The 12,735-nt window shown below is 43.1% G+C and overlaps 1 protein-coding gene across 8 annotated transcripts in view; it reads left to right on the top strand.

Annotated features, from left to right (window-relative positions):
- Positions 1-12,735, top strand: part of SULF1 (sulfatase 1) — a gene marked incomplete at its 3' end in the record, with an annotated part of 152,554 nt that overhangs the window by 17,115 nt on the left and 122,704 nt on the right. For 3 of the 8 annotated variants that reach the window (XM_081069958.1, XM_081069961.1, XM_081069953.1), the window contains exon 1: positions 6,586-6,873. The exons of the other annotated variants lie outside the window; for them this stretch is intronic. Of the gene's footprint in view, positions 1-6,585; positions 6,874-12,735 lie in introns of those variants that run through there. 8 annotated transcript variants of the gene reach the window in all.

The raw sequence follows: 12,735 nt of genomic DNA on the forward strand, positions 1-12,735 counted from the left end.
TGGCGGGCACAAACTGAATTTGGCACATACTGATTTTCTGGAATGACGTTCCCACTCTTCATTTTTTCTATGTCTCTCTGACCCATCATTTTCTAGCAGATGCTTTCTTAGGATTTCCAACACCACCAGCCCCACCTACTTGAGTTTACCTGATTCCCTGATTAACTGTCCCCGGGACTGAACTCACAATACTAACATTCAGGTTATTGTTAATGATTATCAATCACCATCTTTTTAAAGAGATCCCTGTTGATTTTCTTTTATATCATTTAATATTCATATTGAAACACAGAAACCTAGGCAACTGATGTCAGGTCACCCCTCAATTAATGCTCACTGAAAAGCGGCATATGTTTTTTATGCACTTAGGGCAAATAATCGTGAACTAGTGGTTAGGACATGAATGCCCTAAAAGACTTTCAAAAAGGAAGGAGAAACCGAAGGGCACTGAGTGTCCATTACACTCAGTAGTGGACACTACACTCAGGCCGGACACTGCTTTTCCCTTTCGGACTTAGTTAATCCTATACTGGTCGTTCTAGTTATAAGTAAAGGCACTACGCTAAAAACAATTACACACCCAAGGTTCTAGGATTTGAACCCAACTCAGCTTGTCTCCAAAAACCAATGCCATCTTTCAAAAGAAAGTTCTCTGTAAAGGCTAACCAGTAAAACCCAGTCATTCATTACGCCGTTCACATTTTCCTGCAGTTCACACCTTTTTTTCCCAGACTAATTAATTTCCAACGCTGGTAACATGCTTCTCACCATTTATTAGGCTTTTGGGTAAAGAGCTAAATGAAGGTGTGCCATGAAGCTGGCGAACAAGAGAAGACTGAGATTCCCATAAAAACTTGTTAACGGGTATGCAACACGGCACCCATTAAGAATGGAACTGCGACAGAAGCCAGACTGGGTTCTGCAGCACTCATGAAGGCCTAAGTGCTTTTCTCTCCTAGACTTGTCCCCTGGGCTCGTGCCCAAGCCAGTCCTGAGAGGGTTAAACAACCCCCTATGGAAACACTACTGCTTATTTAGAATCCAGGGCATTACAAGGAATGTGCGGCCCAGAATTTTCCGTAAAGCATTATTCCATTGTTCCAAGTAAACCAGACATAACGCGCTTACTTAATGTTTTCCCTCAATTGACATGTCCTTGCTTCTTAAATCATTTCCAGAAATTCTTAGGAAATGTGAAAGGAATTTATCAAGTAAATGTGTTGTCTTCTCCTCCAACAGAATGTCAGGTCACTTCTTGAAAGATCCTTTCCAAATTCTTTCTCACTTCAAACTGATTTTAACAAACTTGACTATACACACCACAATTAGGAAGCCCCTTTTTTCAGTTAATTTGCATCAGTCTAAATAATTTTTCCTGACAGATGACTTCCGTTCTGAGCACCAAGTATTATACTTTTGAATCCCAGTCAGGTTATTGCTAAGGATAAATGATTTCACATTTCTCAAAAAGATGCCAGTCATTAAGAATATTAACACAAATTCCTTCCCCTTGAATAGAAAAGAGCTGTCATTTTAGCAATGTTGCTGTGTCAGCCTTTCTATTGTCAAACACAACAAATGATGAGAAAATCAATTTACTCTTTAGAATTAGTCAAGTGAAGAATCCTTTGAAGTGGGGGTGCAGGGTTTTGCTTGGATCCTATAATCACATGAAAGCGAGTACCGGGTATATGTTGGTAAAATGTTGTGAAATTTAATAAGGATTATTTGCCGCCATAGAGCTTCCAGACAGAATCTATCTCTGAAAAAGAATTCCCCACTCCTAAAATAGATGTTTGATGAGCAACAGATGTGGTTTAAATGAACCCTTGCTCAGCTGAACTAGGAATATATTTTGATCTGTATAAGGCACAGTCCAAAAAGAGGGGAAGTGACGATGGCACAGCCTTAGGGTCGAGGCTGGTTGTGGACTGTGAATGTATTTATTTACTCCTCGAAGTTTCTCTCATAAGGCAGAATGCAAATGAGGGTGTAATTCATATTTCTAGGGGGTGGGAGATGCCATATGAGCAGATTATGAAAGAATTTACCATTTTCTGCAGTCGAATATGTGGAGAAAAGCAATTCAATGGGTAGCCACAACCTTTTGGGTGATGCTCTTTCTGGCAGTGATTTGCAAGTTCCACAACGTAGTTTCTCCACCCATTAAGGGAAGATTAGATCGTTGTTCGAGAATGACAAGCATTTAATATTTGGAAATGACTAAATAATGAAGTGCCTGGATTCTATAGAAATGCTGCGGAATAAAGAAGATTAATTTCAAACCAGAATCTAATACAAACATGACCTTCCTATTGTAAATCTCATGAATAAGAAAAGAAATTACATCTAAAGTTTTGTTTCTACAGCTGATAATTTGCAAATATATTAATATTGGGTATTTCCGATGGAAAAATTAGAGCTGTTTATTATAATCTTTTGTCTATGGAGATGAGAAAAAATTCTTTCTGCTACCTTTAACTGAAAGAATGCAATTAGTGGAAGATTTAAATGACAGGATTGGAGGGGTCAGCTTTTCAGTCCTTTGTCTTCAGGCGGGACTAAGGTTGAACCATCTCAGGAAAGAGAGCAAAACCTCCAGGTGAGGATGATAAAAATTAAAAAGAGCAGATGGGAAAGCTCAGGGACCCTGAAATTAATAAAGATCAGTTCTGGCAGACATCACTTCAGTTAAAATTCGTTTCTATTTGCAAATAGCCTGACACTTAGCAAAACTCCAAAGGATGTGATGTTTGGCACTAGTTTTCTGAAAATTACATGTAGTATTAGAATTAATGTCTGGTTATTGTTTTGTTCGACTCTCATCACCTCCTCATTGCCTGGGGGTTCTGGAAGGACCAAACACAGGACATCCGACACTGGACACATAGGACCAGTAGCAGTTTGTTGGTCACATACATACTACGTGCCATGTAGGGACACACAGACGTTGAATTAAGGAACAGAGTGAACCAGGAGAGGCTATGGGGGGGCCAGACTTTGTAGTAGTAACAAGAGGGTGAAGTATACCCTGGTTCCCAGAAGAGGATGCAATTGGCTTCTTTCAATGATTGTGTGGGCTGGCAGGGAAGTGAAACCTATTAGGTTGAGGACCAGGTGGAGTGTAGCTGGTCCAGTTGTAGAGGAATTAGCCAGGTACGGAGCCTTTCCCATTTGGGGAGAGGGGTGGAAATCAGGTAAAAGTAGGGGAAGTCACAGGCCTTTGGGGCCCTGTGAGGTGTAAAGATGTCAAGGCAACCCATGAAATCTTAGGCTTTACAAGCCAGTCATCCATATAAGTTATATCAGCTTACATGCGTTCCTTGGCTATACCTGAACCCTCCAAGAGTAACATCTTTGCCACACCTATTGTGTCTGTGAAAAGAGTCGCTTTTGACGGGATTGATAAACATGGAGGTGTAAGCAGTTTGGTAGCAAGAGTACTCACAGACCAAGGCTATGTAATTAGCTAGATGATTCATGCAGAAGTACCCTGTGCTACTCGCTTTGATTTGAATGAAAAGAGAAAGAGTCTTAAATCATCCAGACAAATTACATATTTAACCCTTCACTTGATTTTAATTTGTCATGAGGTGAAGGTTGACCAACTTCAGACTTACAGCCAAAGGCCAAAAAATGGTTTAGCTTGCCAAAATAAAGGTATTTCTGCCTTCCATTTTTCAAAAATAATACTGTCAGGAAACACAATCAGGTCAGATTATTTCTCACTTTGCCTGTGATTTAACAAGTGGGGAGAAAGAACGTGGAGAGGCCAATAGATTCAGGCAGAGCTTGGACATGTGAAGTTAATGCTGGGCCTGTTATAAAATCTTGGGCAAGGCATTTAATCACTCCGGACCCCAAGTTCTGTGCCTTTTTAATGTTTCTTTTTAATGAGGAAGTTAAACTAGATCAAGAGTATTTAAATACTTTTTTTTAGTAACAAAACCTTTGTTTCAAACAAAATCTAAAGTCACTTTATAAAACATATAGAAATGAAGCTTCCTTGTTTAAATCCAATAAATAGAGCCCAAGCCCAGTTGAGCTGGCCTCCCCCTCACATTTGCTCCCTCTCTATTCCCCTACTTCTTCCCAAGATTCCTGAAGCACTTCCTTGAAAGACTAGGGCTCCTTGGAACCCTGTTTGAAAACGAGCAGATGAGATACTATCTAAGGTTCCTTCCAGCCTTTAGCAGAATGGAAAAAAAATCATAGACTACGGAGTCAGACAAATTTTGGTTCAAATCCTAGTTCTGTCACTTCCTAAGCTGTATGACCAGTTTCCCCATCTGTAAAGTAATGATGAAAATAGCTCTCTTGTAGGACAATTGCTAGGTTAAGAATGCATGTAAAGCGTCTAGCCAGTGACTGAAACCCTGTGGGGACTCATAAATAATAACTATAATAAAGATTATGTCTCCAACTGGAACAGAACTGAATGAGGGAAGATCCTATACTTGAACTACTAAACTGCAATGAGACCTCTGTCATTTCTGAAGTCAAAACCTCAAGGACATGAGGCTAAAATTCCTCTTTAGAACCTGAATTGGTTTTTATTGTTCCAAATTAGTGGAGGCGGGAAAATTCTTCTAATTCACTGAACATTCTGTATGCCTTGGAGAGCATGCACTGTGTAGACACACCCCAAGTCTCTTAAATGACACCATGGTTGATCTAACCACCGCTGATGGAATTTAAAGCACGTTGCTTTCGCCAAAGAATAACAGGGGACATGTCAGTGAGATTACTTTAACACTAAGCCACAAGAAATTCAGTACCTGGTGGCTCATGTTCCATATTTCACGCCGTATCATAAAACAATTCAGCAGAGAAGCTGTTGTTCATTTGTTGAGCTGCTGTTGTGATAGCCTGCATTCTTTCAATAGTGGAGGAATTCCCCCTGAGAAATTGCATCGCAAAAGTCTGTGATTTCTGAAAACCTCAACTTTTGGGAATCTTCCTGGCATTCTGTTAAGTAACCACCTCTTAAGAGGTTACCATCATGAACTTGCGCCCTAAAGGAAGCTGACTCAAAGTTTAATGGCTCCTCACCACGTTTTATAAAGTTTTCTTTTTTATAACTTATGACAATTTCCAAACACACCCAAAAGAAAAGGATATCACAAATCCCCATAAGCCTATTTCACACCGCCAACATCACAGCGGAGGCTCTCACCTGAGCCCCTGGAGATTACATAGGGTCCCTTTTATGCCAACACCGGTGGCCCAGGTAAGGTCAGGTCAGTTGTCAGTTAAATCCAGTAAACACACATTAAGCACCTGCTTTAAGCAGGCCCCTGTCCTAGGCCACCCTGGAGAACCACTCAGGTCTCCAAACCAAGGAAGCCAGGCAACACTGTAGGAATTACAACAGAAAAGCAGAGTCGACCAGGAGAAAAGAGAGGACACTGGGGAAGGCTTTTGTGGGAAAGATGGGATGTGAACTAAACTTGAAAGGAAATAGGATTGAAGCCATCCTAGGCTGAGGAGGGGGGTGTGAATAACTAATGATGGGCCAAGTGAAAGAATTACAGGGCCATTTTAGAGCGTGATTCATATTTTAATGTGCTGGGGTAGGTGAGAGGCAGAGGGGTAGTGTGGAGACTAATGATGGAAGCTTTGAACGCCTGGCTAGGAAGTTCCTTACTTGTTGGGGAGCAGTGCCGGGAAAAGGGCAGGATAATAATAATCTAAAGAAAACACGAGGTCCAAAATTGAGGACGGAGGGTAGCAGAGATGACCCAAGGTCTGGTGTGAAGAACTCTCCGCCTCGGTTTACTGCTCCCACAGAGAAAAGAGCAGACACAGATAGAGGTTTGAAATAGACGGTTGGCCCTGGCTCCGGGAGCTCCCTACAAAGCATCATTAGGAAAACGAGAGACCAGGAGTAAAGGGAAGCGGCAGAAGTACCTGGTGTGACTCTAAGCAACATCAGTGTTTACGAAGCACTTGGTCTCTGGAACGCCTGCCTTTCCAAATACCACATCTTCCCCTGCACTCCATCCTGCCGCAGGCAGCTACTGTGCCGGGGGCGGGGGGGCTGGGGGGGGCTGGGGGGCGGGGGGGGCGGGGGGTTGGGGGGCGGGGGGACGGGGGGGACTGGGGGCGGGGGGCTGGGGGCGGGGGGGCGGGGGGTTGGGGGACGGGGGGGGACTGGGGGCGGGGGGCTGGGGGGCGGGGGGGGCTGGGGGGCGGGGGGGGCTGGGGGGGCGGGGGGCGGGGGGTTGGGGGGCGGGGGGGCGGGGCGGGGGGCCGGCGGAACCGCGTGCCTGGAAGCCCGGACTGCCCTGCCTCCCACCCCCTGCTGCCCGTCGTCCCTCCCTCTCCCCGGGAGCCCTCCCCCGTCGCCGGCCGGCCAGCTGCAACTCCCTGTTTGTTTGCCGAGGTTTGCCTGCACAGATTGAGTTGCCTTCTTTTTCCAGTCCGTTCAGCAGTGTCCCGAAATTCACCCCCAGTGTAACTTCTGCTTGTGCTCCTCCTCTTCTTGGAACTGCCTTTTGTTTGTCTGGCAGCCTTGATTCGATGGGGGTGTGCGATGATAATAATTCTCGGGCTTATATAACCCTCTTCATCTTGCAAGCACTTGGCAGACAGTCCCTAATGAAGCTCCGGGCCGGTGTCGGGCCCAGCGGCTGGAGCGGCAAATAGGAAACCCCAGGCGGAGGCCCGGAGGCCGGGAGGCCGGGAGGGAGGGCGCCGAGGGTCAGAGGCCAGGCCTTCCTGGCTCCTCCGCCCGGGAGGTCAGGGGAGATAAGGAACAATGACTCTCGCCTTCGGGAGGAGGGAGGTCCCGCTGCCACCTTATCTCTGCGCCTCCGCGGGCTCCCAGCGCCCTGAGCTTGTCCTCTAGAGAAGATTCTGAAGGCGGCTCTTGTAAGTATGATGCTCCGATTTTTCTTTAACAAGGAAAGAGACAAACTTTTCTTGCTGCCTTAGTCCCTGTCATGATATTTATGCACTCGAGTCGTTTCCCGCATTCTGATTCTTAAATGATGGAAAGTATGTTTCTGGCCCAAAAGTTCTCCACCCGACTGTGTCCCTCCTAAAAATAATAAGAGAGGTACGTGGTTTCTGGTGCTAATTCACTGTAACAAAATAGCACCCAGATGAGGTGCTGCAAGTGGCCACTTTCACTGAGCCCTGGCGACCCGTCTTCTGTGCACACCTCCTCCCCCAGAGAGCACCTGGCTTGTTAGGAACGGGAAACCACTGCAGCCACTTTGATTTTTCAGTTTCTCTGCTTTCGTGGTTACAATTTCGGACAAGTCTCACCGTTGCAAGTTTCTTTTCACACGATGAAGTAGATGCCATCATTCCGTATAGGCTTGAAACTTGCACCGGCTTGTGTAAAACACTGTAACTGTCGTGGAGCTGTGACTTGTGAAGTTTTTCACTGCATAGCTCAAGGAGGTCAATATTAAAGGAGCATGGACTTGCAAAACCCCACGCTCTGTTCTTAAACTAGGTTTCTGTAAAGAATGCTGAATCAAACCGAGTATTTTTCTCAGGGATGATGCTGGTGGCTTTGAGAAATTGCCTTTTAATAAAAGGGGGATTTAAAACTCTAGAATCGTACTGAGAAACAGATGACTTCTGCACACTTAGAAAGTGTGATTTGCTAATTGAACAAGCCAAGAAAGCAGAGTTCTGTTTTGAGTAGTTGTACAAATTTGCATTTATAAAACCACAATTATAACTTGTGTATGTAGTAGGTGTGTATTTATTTAATTATCCTGAACTCTTCCATTTGCTGTATCTATCTAATGCTCAGTGTTTTACGTGGTAGTATAATATCCAAAATGGGCCAAGTGGAAAGAGTTCCTATATAATTTCAGAATGCAATAGAGCTGTTTATTCATTACTTATCCAACAAACATGGGAAACATAATAAAGTTATTTCCATGTGTAAGAGTTGTTTAAATGACATTTCCACTTAGAATTCTCTGTGGCTTCCAAGAAATTCTAAAACATAATGAAAGTTGAAAATGACTGGATTCCAGTTGCTTTTACCCCTAAATTTAAAAGCGATCTGTCAACACTAACTTCTATCCTCTAGCTAATTTCATTACCAAGGTCAGCCACATAATCTCAAAGCTAGCCTCAAAGGCATACTCAGCCATAGGAGAAAGAACGCACACTCTGATGGGATCGGATTTGAGGCTTGTTTTTGCCATCACCTGGTTATATGACCAGCAGCGAGATCTTTTAAGATTTTTAGCCTCAGATTTCACATCTATAAAATAAAACTAACACTGTTTACCCCAAGGAGAGGATTGTTGAAAGGACGAAAAGGAAAGAATATGTGTAAAATAAGTAGCACAATGTCTGAAACACAGCAGAGTTTCAGTCAGTGTTAGGATTTTTCCATCTTTGATTCAATTCCTTCATTTATTGAGCATCTACTTACTATGTATTGCATGCTATACTAAACACCAGTTATTCAAAGGTGAATAAGATTAATATCCTGCCCTGGAAGAGTTCATAGTCTGAGGAGACAGACCAAAACAACAGATAATTTCCTTAACGGTATAATACCTGCAAAAAGACAAGTGTGTTCAAAATTAAGTGACAGAACTGAGCCCAAAGGGGACTATCTCTCCTGGTGAAAGTCAAAGGAACTTTTACAAATGTTGATTGTGTACCTTTTAAAGGATCTGTAGGAGTGTGGAAAGAAGGGAAGAGCTTAGGGGAGCAGGTGTGAGAAAGCCTGGGGACAGGAACTGGTTTCAATTGGTGCTAGAGGTGTTGAATCTAGGGGGACTGGAGATTTAGTCAGGGGCCCAGTCTTGGGTATTCTGATGCTTCATGCTGAGGTGTTTGGACCTATTACTCTAGTGAAACTCAGACTCATGCATAGACCAGCTCATGATCCACAAAACCTTTGTTTTATAAATTCATATCAATATAAAAAGCTTGGTCTGAAATGTGAGTCAACGACATCAATAAGACATTGTTTGGTTCAATAGACCATGTTCATTTGATTGTAGCAGACCCGTCTCAATGATGGAAGCGTGGTAGCACAAGCTCCTCAACTCACCCAGGCCTGGCACTGTCAGGGCCACTCTTTAATCAGTGGGGAGACAAAGGAAAACTTTGAATGGGGCTGAGAAGATGGAGAGTAGACGTGATCAATGTTTTAGGGATATTTTATCTAGCTCACGTAGCATCCAATATGTCACAGGCCTGAGGGTGGCAACACTGTAAAACTAGCAGACCAGTTAAAAAAGGATTGTCCTGTACAAGTGAGACATGCTGAGGTCCTGTGCGGTGTAAGTGGATGATAAGGCACCAATTCAGACATATTTAGAAGGTAGAACATTCTCAGCTTGGGGACTGAATGAAGGGAATAAAGAAAAAGGAAATGTCTAGAATATCAGTTTGGGGCTTGGGCAACTGGGTAGCTGTCATGGAAAACCATAAAGCAAGAGGAGGTACGAGTAACAGAAGAAAATTGAGTTAGTTGGGGTAATGTTGGGTTGAGATGTCAGTAAAAGGTTAGATTGCAACACTGAGTAAGAATCAAAAGTAGTTTATAAAAAAATGTAAAATTGCCAGATTTTTCTTGGAAATTGTAAAGAGAAACAGAGTCTGGGCTCTCCCTATGATGTTCAGTGCCCCCAAGAAATGTCAATATCTGAACTCATTGAGCTCTGAGCTTTTTGCCTTTTATTCCTGCTGTTGAGTAGATTACTTTCCCATTAACTTTTCAGCAGGAAGGCCATGTCTAGGGCAGTCTTGCCAATAGCTATGTGAACCCTCAAAAGAGAGTAATTTTTACTTCCTCTGAGCCTTCAGAAAGCAGAGACTAGGAAAAAGATCTGTGGGCTAATAGAATACTTATTCATAAAAAATGAATATTTATTCATCAAGAAGCAGCCCTTTCCTTAACAGGGCTTTTTCACCTTCCCTGAATTGAGGAACTCACTGAGAGACTGAAGCAGGTGATTTCTAAGACTAAAACAAAAGAAATGATTTCTTAACCATTACTTAGCCTACAACCATTTCCTTCTTCTTCGTGTGAGCAGGAAGTTTTTCCCATATGCTTGAGTGGTGCAAAATAGGAAAGGAGAGGTGGGTACCATTTGCGAAGTTTTAAAAGATGACAAGTGGAGGAATTTTAACATTTAGAATGAATAGAAAAAAATCTGATTAGTAGACAGGAAGCTGTGACTTTTGAAATCTTTGAGGTCTGATTACTTGATAACCTTAGTTTTCGTATACCCTTTCACCCTATCTCTGCTTAGCACTTAATCTTCTGTGGCTAAGCTTCTATCGGATTTCCTGGGGTTCAGAGTTCTTACCCCACCTAAACACAGCAGAGCAAATACCATTTATTACGAAAGGGGCTTAGCCCCAGACTTCATGGCTAGGCTTGAAGTATCGTATAATATTTCTTTCTGATAGGTAAACTCTATCACCACATTTTAAAAGATTTAAGAACCTCTGTCTACCTGTAAATACAGAGTTTCACCACTCATCATAAAGTTAGTATTTGGATAAAAGGGGAAGACAAACAAATAGTATTTGGTTATAAGTTATAATCTGGATTCCATCCAGTTCCTGGTGGCTCACTTCAAAATTCCCCAAACTTCAGAAATTAACTTTGGCTTTTGAAATGATGAAAAAGGTTTCTAGATTTTTTTCTAAAATGACTCCTCCAGAAAGAAAAAAAATTAAAAACAAATTGAAGAGTCCCAAAAAGGAACTGTTCCTATCTCACTTGTATAAAATAATCACCGAATATATACTTTAGAATAAAGGAGTTTGCATCATGGGAAATGTTCTTATTTAAAGGAACAAGATATACTTGGGGAATTCCCATTAGTACAATTGAAAGCATGAAGACCATACCGAGCTTCCATATATGGTGCTGGCCATTCCGCTTTTAGTTTCAAGTCTTGGCATCCTAAGCAAGTGCTGCAAAGTCACAGTCTTTTGGGGTTTGCTGGCATAATGATTTCTGCCAGGCTGGGGGTGCCCCGAGCCACTGTGTTCCCCTACACAGTGTTTGAAAGGTGGATAGGGTGCAGCGGTGCAATCCCCCCAGACACCTGAGTTCAGAATATTTCTGCATTTCGCTTCGTTTCTGAGCTCCGCGGAAAGCTGGACACTCCCCAGCCCTCTCTTGGGTTTGGCTTCCTGCTTGCATGTTTTCTGGTCTCATGTCATTGTGCATGAAGTAATAGTCCCACACGCGTGCACTGTCCACAATGGCAAGATTTGTGTGGTTCAGCGCAAGTTTAATAACGAGGACATTTTGGACCTTCCAACAACTCCTTGGGGGGAAAGCAGTTTGGAACTGGTTATTACACTCTGACGCAAAGGGAGCAAGGACAGACTGTAGCTCTACAACAAGGATAAAGCCACTTTTAGGAGACAACTAAAGGACAACTGCCTAAGAAAAATAAACTTGTACCATACGCATCTATCTAAATGTATATATGTGTACAGTACAGAAAAATGCCTCCAATTCACGGTTTAAAAATATCAGTTCCTGTTTCAGCATTTCACTCTGAATGGTGCTAGTGTTTTCCACTGAGGACTGTTATTTTAGTGACATTTCTCTGCAGCAAAATCTGATGAGTTTATGAAGTTTGAGAGCCAGGAAATGCAGCTCCGTTTCTGAACAACTGAGAAAGCCAAGAGAGTGAAGTTCAGTCATCTACTTGCTTTATAGAATGAATTTGTAAGTGCTAAGTGCAGTAACACTACTACAGAGAGAGAAGCCAAACCAAACTTTTAAAGTACAGCTCTTAAACCATCAAGCTTAACTTTCCACTATATTACCAGCAGGTGAAATTCTGGCATACACCCACAATTATTTGTGGATGTTAATGTCAAATTAATGGGCATACGTGCCAACATTTTATAGAATTTTAGAGAAGGAAGATTTTGGAGGTCTTCCAATCTTATGTTCTATTTTAGCAATAGAGAACCTGGGACTCCTATGATCTCTGTGTCTCTCTCTCCCTTTCCCCCTGAAACACACACACACACACACACACACACACACACACACACACACACTCTTCTGCGTCTATGCTGAGTCATTGCTTACAGAAAACATCTTACGTCTGGCTTAAGAAAGAATCAAATGATCCGGAGCTAGGCCAGTGGTTCCCTGATCCATTCAAGTTTGTGTGGCACAGCTTCAGGACTATATAGGCTGACAATTTATCCTTGCTTCAGGAACCATCCAGAGTCTAAGATTACCTATTTTTGGCCAAAACTTGAATAAACTCTAAACCAAACCGAGAATCACTATGTGCTTTAGGTCCTGACTATGCAGCGATGCCCAGTTGGTGCGTGGTTGTCACAGCGGGGGGCGGGACGTTGTCATGAGAATATAAGACGGAGACAGAGCCTGAGGTACAACCCTCGCACCGAGGAATCATCTTAAGACCTGCCCAGAGAGCCGAGACCTTCCGGGGGCAGACAGCAGTGACAACGATGGAGACTAACAAAGTGCGACGTTGAGTGGCACAGATTTGAAGTGTTGGAGGTGTTCTAGTGAGAGAGATCAATGGAATTGGGGTTGTCAGGAGACAGGAGTTCACCTGATGCCCGCGGGGTGCTTAGAATTTGAATATGTGGATAGAATAATAGTAGACTTTTCTAGGTGAAGAACAGCAGAAACGGAAGCTTGGGGAGAACCTCGAGGGTGGGATCCTGCGGAAGCCAGGCTGATGGACGCTCTCCAGCATTTCCCAACCCCATCAATGGGAGCCCTCAGTA

This window comes from Rhinolophus hipposideros (genome assembly GCF_964194185.1).
Source record: "Rhinolophus hipposideros genome assembly, chromosome: 13".
Classification (NCBI taxonomy): domain Eukaryota; kingdom Metazoa; phylum Chordata; class Mammalia; order Chiroptera; family Rhinolophidae; genus Rhinolophus; species Rhinolophus hipposideros.